This window comes from Octopus bimaculoides, chromosome 2 (assembly GCF_046866305.1).
Source record: "Octopus bimaculoides isolate indiv1 chromosome 2, ASM4686630v1, whole genome shotgun sequence".
NCBI classification, from domain to species: domain Eukaryota; kingdom Metazoa; phylum Mollusca; class Cephalopoda; order Octopoda; family Octopodidae; genus Octopus; species Octopus bimaculoides.
This window is the reverse complement of record NC_142929.1, coordinates 113,396,377-113,415,921: the sequence shown is the minus strand read 5'-3', so window position 1 is coordinate 113,415,921 and position 19,545 is coordinate 113,396,377. Positions and strand designations below refer to the sequence as shown.

Genomic DNA, 19,545 nt, shown 5'->3' with positions numbered 1-19,545 from the left:
GTGTGTGTGTTTGTGTGTGTGTGTTTGTGTGTGTGTGGTGGATTTCTGTACGAATCTGTGCGTTTATGTGTGACTATGCATGTGTATGTGTAGTTTTACCGAATGTTCCTTGGAGATATAAAGATATAAAGCTGAAATAGAAAATCTATTGAAAATAGTTCCGTAGGAAAACAAGACAAAGATAAAAGCATGTAAATAGCATATCTATCTATATATGTATGTATGTTATGTTACGTATATATGTATGCATGTACGATGTATGTAATGTGTATATGTGTATGTGCGTGTATGTATATATGTATGTATATATGTATGTATATACTTACATATATATATATATATATATATATATATATATATATATATATATATATATACAAATATATATATTCATGCATATATATATATATATATATATATATGTATATATAAATATACCTACATATATATATATATATATGTATATATATATATATATATATATATATATATATATATATATACATACATACATACATACATACACATAAATATTTATATATATATATATACATATATATATATATATGTATGTATAATATAAAAATAAATATATATATAGATACATATATATATACATATACATTATATAATTTCATATGATATGCATGCATTCCTTCCCTAAAATATATCTACATATATACATACATGCATACATACATATATATATATATATATATATATATATATATATATATATATGTATATACATATACACACCCACATATATATATATATATATATATACATATATATGTATATATATATATATATAAATATATATATATATATATATATATATATATATATATATATATATATATATATATATATATATATATATATATATATATATATATAGACTTATATATATGTATATGTACGTATGTATCCATATACATATGCATATACGTAAACAAGTATATATGTACCCACACGCGTATTTCTAGAATGCATGCCTATATGTGGGTGCATTTAAACGTGCATGCGTGCGCGTGTACAATTATAGATATATATTTTGTGTAATCATACATAAATCATGGAATGCATCGTTGCATTTGTACAATTGTACAAAATTTCAGAGAAATGCTAAAGACTTTTGCAGGCAACAAGCAAAACGAAATTGATGGAGAGTAGTCCGTTGCATAAACCTACATGATGGTTCCATTCATGTATATATAAGTATATATATAAATATACATACATACATATATATATATATATATATATATATATATATATATATATATATATATATATGCTAACTATCCATTCAAGCATACGCCATTAGCCATGCCTGTATATACATGCACACATGCTTGATAGACACGCACGCACACAATATATATGTGTGTATATATATATATATACAAATGTATATATATATATATATATATATATATATATATATATATATATATATATATATATATATATACATATGTATATATATATATATACATATATGTATATTTTCATATATATATATATATATATATATATATATATATATATATATACATGTATATATATGCATATATATTTATACACAAATATATATATACATGCATATATAGATATATACACACATATTTATATATATACATATATGTATGTATGTTTATATGTATGTGTTCATATATATATATATATATATATATAAACAAATATATATATATGTATAAACAAATATATATATGTATGTATATATATACATATATATATATGTATATGTGCATGTATATGTGTGTGTATGTAAATATGTTACATTATAGGCATGTACATATATATATATATATATATATATATATATATATATATATATATATATATATATATATATATATATATACATATATACACAGACATCCAGTTATATAATCTAAATAATTTATCAAAGTTTACTTACGGTTTACGATTATGCGCTTCTACATAGAGAATTAATTTATTTTCCATGTGTACGTATTCACTATGTACATAATTCTTGCTAAACCAATCGTGAGACGAATATATAGAATAGGAAACAATACAGCTGTATGTACATGATGCATGAGAATGGATCGATGTATGTGTATAGAAAAAATCAGTACAAATAACGATCATAAATTCAAAAAGATAGCCAAGTCCGCATGCGAGTATATGCGTGTGTGTTTGTATTTCTATATATGTGTATGTATGTTTGTATATGTGCATGCATTGAAGTAGGTGTATAGACTCAATATGTATATATCTATATATAAATATATATATACAGTTAAAGATGACCATACACATCTATGTATGTATGTATGTATGTATGCATGCATGTATGTATGTATGTATGTATGTATATATGCATGCATGTATGTTGCGTGCTTTCATTATTTAGCATGTTTGTAGACAACATGAGAACTTTTATATACTACCTGCTGAGTTTATACATTACCTGGTAAATTCATACATCATATGGTATATATTTATATACTAAATTTAAACTTTATACACAGCATGGTAAATTTATATCCTAGCAAAATTATAAATAGCATAAACATGTTCATATGGAAGACTGTGCCGTATCAATCAATACTAAATGAACATCTCGATCTTAAACAGGTTCATTATTTCTGAATTATCCGGAGTGTTTACTCAAGTTGTGATAGTTATGCGTTTTGAATAACACAAGCACCCTACTATCCAATTTTCCTTCCCCTATATACAACCAGTTATCGATATTATTTGTATTGTTGGTATTGTGATCGTCACACTGGATGTCAACAATGTCACGTTGTATGATGTAAACGTCACAGTGAATGATGAAACGTCACCAAATCAGTATTCTTTTTTGTTGACATTCTTTCTTGATGTGAAGCGTTTGAAAATACTCTCCACTGTTGCACGGGAGTATTTGGATGATGAGTTGCCTTGTTTGTAGTCTGTTGAGAGTATTGTAAAATACTAACTGCCCTCTACGTCTTTTTTTTAATTATTATAGGATACTGTTTATAGATTGCTAGTTTGTTGGTGACGAGAGGAAAGGACAATGGGGTTTTAATGTAACGTGGATTTTGTTTTCTCCGTTTGATATCGTCATTGGATACAATGGATCTTAAGGATTCGGATTACAAAACAACGAAAGAAACATAAGTGAATTACACTAAATAAACAGAGAGAGGTTGTTATATGCACACGTGCGAAATGCCGTTAAATAATTCAGCAGATTACGGCTGCAGTTGTTTAACAGCGGGTCTGGATTAAAATCATTGTATCCCTGAATATATATAGAACTATACTATACAATCCAATGCTTACTTCTTTTCCTAAGACACCAGGATTTGTGACTTAAGGAAGATGTCTTGCAGGTTGACAGCAATATAGACGTAGGCTTCATTGCGTTTTGTACGACACTCATTTATGAAAAGGTAGAGAAATCTATCCATGTTTATTAACTGAAATTATGTAAATCGTTAATTGACAGCTAGGATGGATCAAATTTTTAAAAAGGAGTTAAGACGTATTATCACAGCTTATCTCCATAGTGACAATTTTGTAAACAAATCAGTATAGTAATCACAGATGTGAGATAATATTTTGGGGTAATCGCTCAGATTATATTCAGACTTGAATTCCCTCACAACCTTACCTTTTTTAAGCTGTTACTGATTTCAGTTATTGGGGGTGGTCATTCTCAGACCACAACATTCGAATGGTCTTAGTTAATAATAACGTACCCAGTGCATATGTTATCGATCTCTATTCATTGACTCACTAGATTAAGTTTTAGGTATGAAGGGATGCTCCTCTAAGCACCACTTTACACCGGTATGTACACGCAGAATATACACACACTCTTTCACATTCTTTCTTTCTTTCTTTCTTTCTTTCTATCTTTCTCCTCTCTCTCAATCTCTTCCCCCCCCCCACACACACACATATACATACACAATTATAAACTCAAATTTTGGAGTTCATTCCCTTTCCATATTTGGTGCATTTAAATTTCTTTTTTTTTTTTGAGAGAGAGAGAGAGAAATGCTCACCAACGATAATGATTGTTGTGTTCATTACGTTTAAAAGCTAATAGACAAACGCATTGTATTCAGTTCACTATACGTCATTCTGCTCTTAACTATACTTCTTCGTGAAAGAAGAACCCTTACAAACGTCTCGTATGTCAGTCTCTGGTGAGTAAATTACACCTACGTACATTGGTCAATCGAATCCTAAACCACTGGGTAGCAAACGTACATGTAAACCACACTGCTGGATACATTGTTTCTGTCTCCTATATCATGCTTATATATAACAGATTGAGAGATCGTTAGATGAGATATTGATTCTGAAGTGTCAATTAGAGTTTTATTAGTACGCTATTGAGGCCGGTGAATTTGGCAGAATCGTTAAAGCGTCGAACAAAATGCATTGTAGTATTTCTTCTATCTCTTTACGTTCGGCGTTTCAAATCTCGCAGAGGTCAACTTCCTTTTTCATTCTTTCGAAATGCATAAAATAAGGTACCTGTAAAGTACTAAGACCGATGTAATTGGCTATCCTTACTTCCCTCAAATTTTTTGGTCTTCTACCTAAATCAGAAACAGTCAAAATATTGTAATTGCTGTTCTTGCTTAGGTTGAAGTCAATCCTGAGTGAGCAAGCCTTTGATCAAAGATTTCCCAGCCATAAACATCTCTTATTTTCCAAAACACATAGCCAATGTGTTTATCAACTTTTCAAGAAGATGGGTTGTACTTTGAACATTTTTGACGGCTATTTTTAGCAGGTAGAGTGAGCATGTTGAATATACCGCATGAACTCGCATGATTAGGTTTTCGCTGATAATCAGTTATGGTTGAATGGTCTTTACTCAAAGGTGTCCCAACAATAACGAGTTGCTTATTTTATTCGATGAATGTATTTAAGTTTACTTGATCCTGTATATCCTACATTTTTTACTTGCTATGTCTAAAGGAAATAGCAGTGTCTATGGACCCCTCAAGCTGTCTAAGACCAGTGATGTCGATGCCGTTAATGTTCTGTTTAAAATGTTGCAGGTCAGTACCATAAAAATGGAGAAGATCAGAGAAGTGAGTCCAAAACACCGGCGCTCTGGGGAGTAAGGGTTTGGCATAGTCGTAAGTACGAGATAGGGGAGTAAGGGTTGGATGCCACAAGGGTGATAAAAGATGAAGTGATGAGACGTTGGTGCCTAAATAGGTACGACATTAGCCGGCTTCAAGGAGCAAAGGCCATTTTATTAGCTGTAGATAAAATAGAGGAAGGTGACAGCGTGCCTGTGATGGAATGTTTTTCATAAGGGACCTCACTTGAGTCTTGTAGAATGTAAGCTGCTGTTTGGGAATTAAATATTTTCTAGTCGTGGAGAGGAAGACTATTCTTTGAGTCGTGATCTTCGATATTTTAAAGTCGATGTGCTTTCTCCTGGAAAGGTCTTCCAAGATAGTAAGACCTAGCATTTGGATCGACTGTAACAGCTGTAGAAGAGCACCGTTCATGTTTCGAAGGATTATGGTGCAGTGGTGATTTTTGATAACATAAAGTCACTAAAATGGTATTTAAGAGATATATAGCCATTATTTTTTTACAGATCCAGAGATTACGTAAGTGCTGACTTTTGATGTCTTACCACAGCATAATTGTTTCAATGAAGTTCTTGTTTCTTCAGTGGACAAACTGAACAAGATGGAACCAGAACAGTATTTAAAGGTGATAACCACGTAGTGAGAGGTTAAGAGAGAGAGAGAAAGAGAGAGAGAGAGAGAGAGAGAGAGAGAGAAGTACGTTCATGAGTTTGATTAAAGTTAAGGTGCCAAGTAGTATTGTAATAGATAAGATTTAGATAAAGTTAAATAACACCTACTCTAGGATTAGCTTAATGTCAGTACACATACTGCCAAGTTTGTCTATCATTTGTATTCTTCTACACATATTTTATATCAACAAAGTCTGTTGTTATATACAACAATGTACTGAAACATTCGTACAGTTGTAGAGCTTCACCTAGTTAGGTAGATAATTACCAGCGCTGCATCTATAGTACATTAAGTTCTTTCTTCAACGAGATTTATAAGCGATACAGATATGTATGTATATATATATATATATATATATATATATATATATATATGTACGTTTATATTATATATATATATATATATATATATATATATATATATATATACACATATATATAAGATGTTAATGTATTAGAGATAGATGACATTTTCTTCAGTCAGTGTGTATGTGTGTGATTCTATATGTGAACGTGCCTGTGTGTGTCTGTGTCTGTGTCTGTGTGCGTCTGTGTATGTGTGTGAAATAAATTATGAATATTGTTGAAACTATATGCATTTTGTTGAACGTTTCACTACAGCAATTTATCGAAATTGACAGCAATATATTTTTAGGTGTATTTCATATACAGTTATCATGAAGATAGCATTCAGTTCTCAAAGTCACCAGCTATAAATTCGGTCTAGTGGCTTTAGAAGTGTCTTCGGTTATTTAACGTTGGCTATTATCTATTATGACACTTTTTCTGTGTGTTCCTGTATGTTTCTTTAGTTTCAACATGCAGACATATGTGCACTCAGTATATATGCACACATATATACATACATGTATGTATATACACACACATTGATATGTGTAGGCATATATATATATATATATATATATATGATATGTGTGCCGCATGTCTGTGTATGTGCTGACTATATGTATATATATATATATATATATATATATATATATATGTATATGGCTTATATGTGTGTATGTATGTGTTTGTATCTGTGTGTCTCTGTGTCTGTGTCCGTGTCTATCTCTGTGTTTGCGCATGCGTATATGTTTGTGTGTTGTGTGTCTGCATGTGTGCGTGTGTGTGTGTTTGTGTGTGTGTGTGTGTGTGTGTGTGTGTGTGTGTGTGTGTGTGTGTGTGTGTGTGTGTGTGTGTGTGTGTGTTTTGATTATGGAGCTGCAACGACGTGATATACATTAGTAATTAACCAGGAATCAATGAAAAAGAGTGAACTGGTGACAGATAGAACTGAGACTAGGATGGATAACAGATAAGACTTAACACTTCTGCACACATCACAGCATCCAAACAGACAACAATGGCCACCATTGTAAATAACAATGACATTTGTAATGCTGATAAGGTAAATAATATCAAGAAAAGTTATACACTCTGAATATGATGCTCTACGTGATCTTACGACATACTAATTATAGCAGTCAAATCATCCTCAGAATATATTCTATCGTCTTGATCTTAAAGAAAAATTCTCGTTTACTATACAATTTAGTGCCTTGCAAGTGAAAGACAGTGTATTGATATAAGACTGCCTGTTTACAGTAAACCAATTACAGCCATTTTAGGCCATAAATAAACAAACAAAAACTATTAAATTCACTTAACATTTATAACGCGAGGTGCTTAAATTTCCGTCAAATCACCGTGACCTTGCTACTATCATAATTCACTGCTTGTAAAGAAACTATGTCTATGATTACAGCTCAGCTTCGCGACGAAAAGTTTAACACCTCCTGAAATAACTAAATGTTAAATCAAAAGTTTTTCTTCGTTTGGATGAGATTAAAATGGCTCTTTCAGTATGTAATTATTTATTCAAAATAAACCTGCCTAAAACCAACATTGAGAAAATATATATCTAGCAAAGCACTGAGAAAAATTATTAAGTAGTTCTCATCCGAAGGTAGAGTTTTCTGCTGGAAAACAATTAATTCTCTCGGAACCTTAAAATTTCCTTTGAAGATTGAGGCAGGTATTTCCCCTATATCAAGGATTGCTAGCCAGCATACACTATGTTGTAGACAAAGGTAGGATGGCCACAGTTGGAGTATCTTTCATTCTTAGTTCATCTGGAGTTAAGAAACTATACTGTATAAGAACGGAGGTATACATGGTCATCAAACTTTGAAGGAATAGCAACCAAATCTCTCTCAATTCAGACACACCACCGTCTTAAAAAAGAAGTAAACAGTAGGTAGTATGGCTCTAGACACACTGTACAACTTTTGATTAAAGTTTTGTTTAAATACGGTTGACCTAGGGTTTAACCTTAGTATGTGAAAGTTTCAAAATTCAGAGTTCCTGATACAATATTGTATTGATATATCATATTCTTTCCATTTATTGTTTTTATTCTCGATATTGTTGATGATGATATGTTTCTTGTTCTTATTTTAATAACAAGTCAGCTGTGATCAATCATACCTATGGACAAAGACATTCTATATATCAACGACTACATTTCTATTTATCATTTAAGACGACATATTGTGATTTTGAGGGAGATTTGGTTCCTAATTCTTATACAAAGATAGACCACGAAAAACTCCATTTTATGGCTCGTTTCAATATTCTTAATTTTAATCGTTGTTTAGCCGCAAGTAAGCTCTTATTGGACGGCGCTATGATCAAAGGTGTTCTAATCCTGACTATCACTTGTTTATAAGAACAGTGCAACTTCGACAACAATATTAATGTCTTTTTCTTTTAAGACATCTAATTCTAGAAGGTCAAACAGCCAGATGGAGCTTCCTCGTTGGCTCATTTCTCTTGTTAATAAATCTAAACGGCCTTTCTGGTAGCAGTAGCATAACTGATATGCATGTGTTATCTACTTCGGAGTGCAATTGTATGCAGAACTCTAGTCTGGAGTATGCGTGTAAGCAGATATGTGTTATTGTACTGTAGAATGAAGATGTAAATAAGTTATGATGAACAGCTATTTAAAGCTTGTTATTCAGAATATGGGAACAAGTCTTCCTTGTAAAACACATAACGCCTTCTTTGAAGACGATAAGTGGTATTTAATGTAATCGGTAACATTTACTCGGAATATGATAGATTTGAGATTCTTGGTCGTATTTTCTGACCTACAAAATATTTGTGAAAGTCAAATATAAATATGTAAAACTCATATATAAATCGAATTCATTTTAATTATTACACTCATTTAGCTATTTTAAATAACTGTGTGTGTGTGCCTGTGCGTGCGTACTAGCTTGCGTGCGTGTGTGTGTACCTGTGCGTGCGTACTAGCTTGCGTGCGTGTGTGTGTACCTGTGCGTGCGTACTAGCTTGCGTGCGTGTGTGAGTGCCTGTGCGTGTGTGTGTGTGTGTAAGTACATGTATCTGAATCCATTCAGCTCGTATTTTATGTTCGTTTCCTTTCTCCTTCCCGCTTTTGCGTTCTGTTTATTTTCTCTCCTTTCAATACATTGTTTCTTTCTGATGAAGTACCAATGTCCGAAACATCAAAAGCATTCCTACTTTATTCTATTTGGACATAATAAGAATAAATTTATTCTTGTGTTTCCATATATTTGTTTTTTTTTTATCATTAACCCTTTGAGCCCTGATCTTCTGAACCTTATTTTACGATATACCTAGCACTCCACCGGTGCTACGGTATAGAGAAAAATAAGCCATCTACCGGTAAACCGATGTTACGGGCTCAGATGATTAATATATATGTGTATGTATAAGTGAACTGCTAATTTTGAGAGAGCGTAGAAGCAAAATAGTCTCGTGGTTGCAGTATTCGGCATCCAATCTATTGATGAAACGATGTAATCCACTGAAAATGTTGAGTTTTTTCTAGCAAGAGCAATATATTCTCATGGCCTCAATTTATATAGCTGTCAGATAATCTACCTACATCGGCCTGCTTTTCAGGGATAACTTCGATAGGGCAGATGAATCATTGATTATCGATTGATCTCATATACACGTAGACGCACACATAACACACACACACACACACACACACATATAAATATGGATAGAGATTATAAATATACACGTATGTATTCGTGCACACAGATTGATAGATAGATATACTTTACAGATGACATGGATACATATATAAAAAGATAAGCCTATGATTGTGTGCGTGCGTGTTTGTGTGTAGTTTTATATTTATATTTATGTGTGTAAGTGTGAGTCTGGTGTGGGTGCTAGATAAATATGATAAAGTAAGATTGAGAAAAGCACCAGAGATACCTCCCACCACACACCGAAAAAAATATTCCTTTTTACAGAGTGCACATGTGCATTTGTATATTTTATGTGTGCGTAAGTGCTTATGCATGTCTTTCATATAGCATTGGGAAAGTAATGATTCTTAAATGCTTTAGAATTAAGAAAATAATATAAAGACTGAAATCTGGTAAAGACAGGAGTAGCAAAGGTTCTACTTATTATATGAAAAGAAATGATTTCTAAGGCCACCTGATTGAATGTGTTTGCATGAGTAATTCCATAACCTTGGATTTTTTTTCTGAAGAATGAAGTAGACTCCAAGAAGCAAGAAACACATTAAGTCTACCGTCATGCTGATCTTTTTGTCCATATTGGCTTTGTGGATATATTATGCGCATATTTTCGTATGTGCATATAAACACACGGACACACACACACCAGCATAGACCCATACGCACATACATATATATATATATATACACAGATACATACATATATATATATGTATGTATATATATATGTATATCTATCTATCTATCTATCTATCTATCTATCTATCTATCTATATATATATATATATATATATACACACACACACACACACACACACACACACACATATATATATATATATATATATATATATATATATATATATATATATATATATACATACATATAAATACATACATATACACATACATAAATTCATACGTGCGCGCACATATATGCACGTGCGATGTGTGTGTGTGTGTGTGTGTGTTTGTGTATGTGTGTGTGTGTTTGTGTATGTGTGTGTGTGTTTGTGTATGTTTGTGTACATTCATATCTGTATACACACCTATGTATGTTTGTATGTTTCTTATATGTAAGAATAATTGCGTATTGGGACAATTCCTCCAAATTAAAATGTTATAAATACCATACCGTAGATTATATGTTTATTTAAACTGAAGACATTGTATCATTGTTTCTAGTTTGCGAGTGTCAGTCAGTGTGTCTGAGTGTATGTGGATGTATGTGTCTCTGAGTGTATGTGTCGCTGAACGTTTTTAGCCATAAAGAGAAAATACTGAATACACAAAAATAGTATATTTTGTTAGAATTTGAAGTTTCTGAAAAACGTTAACACGAATTTCACGTTAACTATTGTTCAAATATTCGAAACAAGAAAATACCGTAAAAATAAGTAACTAAAACTATTTATAAATATCTCAAAAGATGATAAATCAACGAGATTTGGTTGGTTTCCGAAATAACATAAATTTTGTACCACATTCATTTGTTCAGCAGTCTTATACAATATATGATATATGATATATGTATCTGTGGCGTCGTGGAGGCGCAATGTCCCAGTGGTTAAGGCAGCAGATTCGTGGTCGAAGGATCGTGGTTTCGATTCCCAGACCGGGCGTTGTGTGTGTTTATTGAACGAAAAACACCTGAAGCTCCACGAGGCTCCGGCAGGGGGTGGTGGCGACCCCTATTGTACTCTTTCGCTCCAACTTTCTCTCACTCTTTCTTCTTGTTTCTTGAGTAACGCTGCAAAGCACTGGCGTCCCGTCCAGCTGCGGGGAACACATACGCCATAGAAACAAGGAAACCGGGCCCATGAGCCTGGCTAAGCTTTAAAAGGGCGCATAAATAAATAAATTTGTGGCGTCAGAAGCAAAATCTCTTATCTTCATTTCACTACATATTGCATGATGCATACAAAGCAAAACAATGTTTATATATATATCATATAAATTTCACAAAACCAAAATAATGAATTTAGATGCATGTGTGTGTATGTGTCTGTCTACGTGTATTCTCTGTGTGTGATATGTTTATATTTTTAACGGTAGATTAGAATGGCAGTTCAGCCGGTGATGCAAAGGGAAAAAAGAGAGTAGGTTATCCTCAAACGAATATCTGCTCACTATCATTCATATCAGAGTGAACACCACTAAGATTACACATGGGTTTGATTGTGGTGTGAAACTGATCGAACTCGGAACACAAAGAGCCGAAACAAGTATCACAAAGTAGCTGATCTGATGCTCTACCAATTTCCCCAGTCTACTGCATTGGAACGGTACATTTCTTTTATTGACCTCAAAAGGGATGAAGAACGATATTGATATATGCTACATTTGAATACAAAGTGCAGAGAACCTTAACAAATGCCATAAGATTTTTCCTACGCTTCAACTATTCTTCCAATTCATCAAGTATATATATATATATATATATATATATATATATATATATATATATATATATATATATATATATATATATATATATATATGTATGTATGTATAGATATATGTATGTATGTATGTATGTATGTATATATATACGCACCCACATACATACATGAATACATACATACATATACATGCCTACACATACACACGAACACACACATATGTACATACATTCATATATATATATATATATATATATATATATATATATATATATATATATATATATATATATATATATATATATACATACATATATCGTACTGTAGTATAATAAGTTTGAGTTGTTCAAATTATGTGAATAATGTGAATAAGCTATTAGAATGCAAATAGGAAAATAAGCGTGTGCAAACAGAGAGTAAGTCAAATTAACACGTTACAAGTGTTACTATATATTCCGATATCTGAAATTTAAAACCTCTTTATTAAGAGGACGCGAATGATGGTGATGGACAGCTACGTAATGCCCAGATATGTTGGATGAAGTTGGAGTTGTGACATGCGCAGTATGATGTTGCTACGATAGACAATCAAGTCCATGCAGCTCGAGTTTATAGTTTTTAGATGAGATTAGGCTATTGATAAGGATAGCCTTCATAATATTCAAGTTTAGCAGTTTTATTAACGAGTGTGATGTCATGATTATATCATTTATCTAATTTTCTTTTACTAGTAGAAGTGCGAGTGTGAAATTTTTGATGCAGATATGCAGCTTGCAGACAATGTTTCTGACAGGACCCGCCACCACCCAGCAATTTATCTTCGTGAAGGAGTTTTATACCTGAAATATTCTCTTACAAATTATAAGTGTAAACTCTTTAGAAGGATCAGTTGACAGATAGATAGATAAAATTTAGAATTCGATGAGGCACTCCAATTTTTGTGGGTTTTTTTTTTTATTATTCAATAAAACTTATTTTAGAACAGTAAAATGTAATCGCATTTTTCTGGTTATAAAATAATTTTTACGACTTTGTGCTCCTGTAGTAATTGCACTCGGCAATGAATACCAGAATGTTCTTATTTACTCCCTGTTGATTTAATTATGCAGAGAATTGACAGAATGGTTAGTGTCCCACAATAACTACTGTCCATTCAGTGAAATCAGTAAAAGAACAGAATGTATAATTCAATATAGCTTCCCACGCGTGTATGCATATATATATATATATATATATATATATATATATATATATATATATATATATATATATATATATATATATATATATATATATATATATATATACCGATGCATGACCTGTTCTTTTAAGAAAACGGAATGAATATTCTTTCACATGGAAATATACCAATATATATGCAAGAAAGAAATAAGCAAAGAGAAAATAATGTAAATATGAAATATAAAATTTAAAACAAAAAATACACGTTACTTTTTAGATATTTTATATTTTTATATACAGCATTACGTGCACGATTTTTAAAATCCCATCCATCTTTGTTTAGATAGCAGTTTGTTTGTCTTTTTAAAATTTTATTTGCTTCACCAGAACACCGGCATGTCCATTTGGTGTAGTAAAATGACTTTCATTAGTAAATATCTTTAGGTTAAAAGCATCAGCAACACTTCTGACAGAATCATGTATACAGCTCCCCATATGTAACTACTGCAATAGAGAGATAAAGGCCATATTTTGAACACCTATACTGTTGCCTTTAGTTTTTTGACATGACAAATGTAAATCTGATAGGGAAATGATGACTAAGAGTAAATTTGTATCGGATGGTTATAGGACGATACGAGGAATCAGCAAAGTATGCCCTGCCTCTATACCGACATTTTATTTGTATTTATCAAGATGTCAGATGTAAATACAACTCACTATCCTACTAATCATATCGTTTAGATATCATTATCAATAACACTCAGTCCTACTTGAAACTCTTCTTTACCCTAAAAGACTTACACGTACTTAAATCTGATATGAATATATATATATATATATATATATATATATATAAATATATATGTATATGTATATATATATATATATATATATATATATATATATATATATATATATATATATATATATATATATATGTATATCTGTAAAAATATGTGACACTTATTCAGTGTCACATATTTTTACAGATACATTCCTCTATTTGCATAATATCGAGGTCTCTTTCTTTCTTTTGTTGCCACTCCTGCCAAATATATATATATATATATATATATATATATATATATATATATATATATATATATAAATATATATGTATATGTATATATATATATATATATATATATATATATATATATATATATATATATATATATATATATATATATATATATGTATATATATATATATCTAAATAGTATCATTATCGTCAGCTAATAAGTTTTTTTAAAAGATAATTCAAAATAGTGTTCATGATCACTATATGCTTAATATACTTAATATCCTTAAATTTTACACCCTATCCAGAGCCCCTGAATTCAATATTGACATTATTTCATGATTTTTGTGAAAGATAACTACATCTAATTTTATTTTATTAACATACCTCTTATTGTGTAAACATTAGTTAGAATTCTGTTGTTGTCTGTACCACTATACTGTTACTCTATTCAGACTAAAAGTAAAAAAACCTATTTGACCCATATACCTAGGGCTATAATTCCTCAACATTAATTCCTCAACATTTTGATAGTAATAAAATGACCTGATACTACTATGACCAGTGAAACCTCTAGATTCTAATACTTTTATAGCCTTGCCCATGCATACTGCTTACACCTTCCCTCTCTTTAGAAGTAATTGTCCCTTTGCTATCACCACTAGATAAGAAACAATAGAATTCTGAGACAGTTAAAACTTTTGTCTAGAATCAATTACTAGCCTGATAGACCCTGCTATGTCAAGATGGACTTATATATTCTTCCTCTGCTCTCTCCCACTTGGTTTTAATATGTTGCCACATTTGTAATATGTCTTTTTTTTCTACTTTTTTTTCTACATTTTTTCGTGCAGCTGAAGATTGCTCTTCATATTGCATTTAAGGTAATGCTCACATTACTTAAATAAATTGAAGTAGCATGAAACGTGCGTACTGCAATCACTTTTGAAATCCGTGTTGCTTATTATTTGATTTTAATCACCCATCCTTTTGGGATGTGAAATTCGGGTGCCTTCGCATAAGTACCATATTCAAGCCTTGAATCTATATCTAAACCGTATATATATATATATATATATATATATATATGTATATCTGTAAAAATATGTGACACTTATTCAGTGTCACATATTTTTACAGATACATTCCTCTATTTGCATAATATCGAGGTCTCTTTCTTTCTTTTGTTGCCACTCCTGCCAAATATATATATATATATATATATATATATATATATATATATATATATATATATATATATATATATATATATATATAAATATATATGTATATGTATATATATATATATATATATATATATATATATATATATATATATATATATATATATATATATATATATATATATATATATATATATATATATGTATGTATATCTGTAAAAATATGTGACACTTATTCAGTGTCACATATTTTTACAGATACATTCCTCTATTTGCATAATATCGAGGTCTCTTTCTTTCTTTTGTTGCCACTCCTGCCAAATATATATATATATATATATATATATATATATATATATATATATATATATATATATATATATATACATAGATGATTCTGAAAAGATGTTCATAAATATATACATATATGCATAAACACACTGGCAGAACCGTTAGCGCGCCAGAGAAAATGCTTAGCGGCATTTCTTCCTACTTCACATTCTGAGTTCAAATGCTACCGGGGTCAACTTTTCCTTTCATATTTTCAGGGCCGCTAAAATAAGTACCAGTTGAACACTGGCATTGATGTAATCGACTTATCCCCTCCTCCGAAATTGCTGACCTTGTGCCAAAATTTGAAATCATTTATTTTTTGTAGGTTAAACGTTACTGATCAAATTGGTTATAAATAAAACCTAATAACAAATTGGTTATAGATAAAACCTAATAACAAACTTACTAGATGGCTTTTACCAAGCATGCACCACTCATGCTCCAAACATACTCCTCTCATGAATATCCTATCTTTCCTTTGGTTATAGCTTATCTAAAACTACATTGTCTAATGTGTTTTTCTCTCTTCTTAGGCCAGTAGAATGCAATTGGAAAAAGATTTGGTTGATATTTATAGCGAGTCGAGTGTCCCCGTATATATTTTACCTTTAGCTCATATTCTACACAGTTTATTTCAGGGTATGCTGCATATGCCGTTACGGATATTTTTTCCCACAAAATTTAAGATGTAGACAAGAAAGTCGTCAATGGAAAATTAGAATTTTATATGAACCTGTCAATACGTAAATTTCTGACTTTATTATAATGCTAGCGTACATTTTATTATGGCATTGATTCTTGTCATATTTGTTATATCTAAACTCATGTGACTCTTCCTCGTACACATGTATTTAAGAAGTTTATGAAATGTCTGCGTTGTTCAGCAATAAACTTTGCTTAATGGTTCTCTTTATCTACAGCAGAATGCAATATAGAGATAGTATGAAACACAACCAACTCTTTTTACAATACTTTTCAAGACGTGCCACTTTTGCCATTGCAATATGTTTTCCTATAAAGATTAACATGTTGCAAAGAAACAAGACTTCATGCAAGTTAAGAATTATTTTTCAGAAGCTTACCATTAAGTAAACTTCTCCGTAAAATTAAACAAGTAACGAACAAATAAATACAACACTGCAGAAGTAAAATGTTGATAGTTTGACAAATAATGGAGTTTAGTATTATATTATCTCAGAGGTCATTTCTTTTCATGTCAGAAGAAACTAAATTGTGTTGGCTACGTTTTTATTCCTGGCTTTTGCAAGGTGAAAAACAAAACGATTATATAAACAGCTTGTGTTAATGTTGTCTCATTGTATGTGCATCAATATTAGAAGACATACTGTGTATAGTTATAAAGATATGTGTATAGAAGTATGTAATGATGCCAAAGGATACCTAGCCATTTTTGTTGAAAAACTATCCTAAATGTCTATAGACATGCTCCTGTTTTGTTACGTGCGTGTTCATATATATATATATATATATATTATATACATACACGCCATTCATGCATTCATACATACATACATACATACATACATACATACATACATACATACATACATACATATGCGTGATGGCTGCCTACTCGTTAGACAGGCATGACCATCGCCACTAGACTTCAAACATCAAAAACACACGATGTTAAGTGTTAAGCGTCAGCAATGCTCGTCCAATGATTTTAACTCCAGTTCGGCTTGCACAATACCATAGCGACTCTTACTAGCAATACCAAGATGCCCAGAGACAAACAGGGAGCAAGATATCCGGCTCAGTAGAGCAGCAGGCAGTTTTATATACAAAGTACCCTTCTCCCAGAGGGATGCTTTGGCAAAGACCAGGGGTCTCTCGTTCCCAGTGAGCTTACTGCACTCTTGGGACACCAACCCGTGATTTTTTACCTCAATATCTGGTGTATTGATATGTATAACATGATCAGTTTATATAGGAAAGTACCAAAGAACGGTGATGCTTTTCACTACTTTGGCCGGTTCATGTTTCCACCAGTTAATGTCATACGGTGGTCCAGATTTACAGTATATAATATAGTGCAAATGCTAACCAAATCTATCATGGTGTTTAATATATTATTTTGAGGCTAACATTGAGCATGCAGAGACAAGGTTGTCAATTTTTTTTCTGGGTGCGCGACAAAAACAGGCATGGTCTACACCACTTTTAAGAATGCTTGCTTGGTAGTTGCTAGTGAACAAACACTGATCTTGAGCTGCTATAATGAAGTCCTCTGTTTCTGATATAAGCCCAGATGCAGCCAATCATTGATGGGTCATATTTATCAATATCTCTGGCCCTTGTAGGATAATTGACATGCAATGCCTTACTTTTGCATGTATTTCGAAGTGCTGGAATTCTTTTTGCATTGGCTTATATTTGTATCTGTTTTACAATGAGCTTTTCTGTTTCATCTAGATACATTTCAGCCTCGGTGATCTTTAATTCCTGTATATACCTCTTTGCTTCTTTTGATATTGAGAATTTGTTTTTCTTTGAACTTCCATATTTACAGTTGGTTTAAGTATCCAGTCATTAATATTCTTTAGATAGGTGTCTACTTCTATAGTTACTGTCTTTAAAGACAGTTGCAACTGCATCATCAGTCCACGTCTCCCATCCTTCCGTGGTTAGTATAGTTTATCTGCTTCTGTCTTTGAGCGCTGCATAGGGTGCATGGTGTGGAGCTTCCATATTTTTTTTATCAGTTTTACTGGTATCAATGATGGGACGTTTTATGATGTTAAAGATGTAGGCCACAACACGTATAGCCAAGGTAGTGACTGCATCAATCTTGGTTTTCGCATTAAGTTAGTTCTTTAGGATAGCTCTAACTCCAGATAGCATTCTTTCTAAATTTTATCGTGCATTTGTGAGTTTTGGAAAACCATCCACTTCACATACACCTAAATATTTGTAATTTTTTTCGCGATTTAATTCCTTAATGATGGCAGATTTGTCTGTCTGTATTTTGTTCGTTTTCAGGTGTTTTTTTTTTTCCTTGAACAATGTAACTTTAACAAATCTACTAAGGCCGAACTCCAATCAAATAGCGGCACTGTCATTCCAGTTGTTGATCATCTTTCGTGAAAAGCTTTAGATGATCCATGTAAATGATGGTTTTCTCACTCTGTACCCATTCAAAAGCTCACTTATAGGAATGAGAGTCGTGTAAAATAGAAATGTAGTAGTGGTGATAAAAAATACTACGGATTATGTGGGTGTCACTATCGTTCGTATTACCTGTCTCTGAATAAGTGTTGTTTTCCATCGCTTCATACTATTCGACAGAAAATTATCAATGACTTGAGACATTTTATGCATTTCCAAACATTTCTCAATGCAACTATGAGGAAATCTGTTATTATTTCCATTTTACTACTAAGAGCTCTCGATTAAAAAAATCTGTAGTATTGAGCAGAATATTTGCTGTAGCCCATCTTTTATACCAAGACATAACATGTACATGATAGCACTTCCAATCAGTTAAGATCGAAAGTCCTGAGAGCCACTGCTTGATTGTTGTTGTTGTTGTTGTTGTTATTATCACGCTAGTGCTAAT

At 31.5% G+C, this 19,545-nt stretch overlaps 1 protein-coding gene across 10 annotated transcripts in view; it reads left to right on the top strand.

The window, feature by feature from the left end:
- Positions 1 to 19,545, top strand: part of LOC106867486 (innexin unc-9) — a 956,248-nt gene that overhangs the window by 631,375 nt on the left and 305,328 nt on the right. The window lies entirely within an intron of this gene.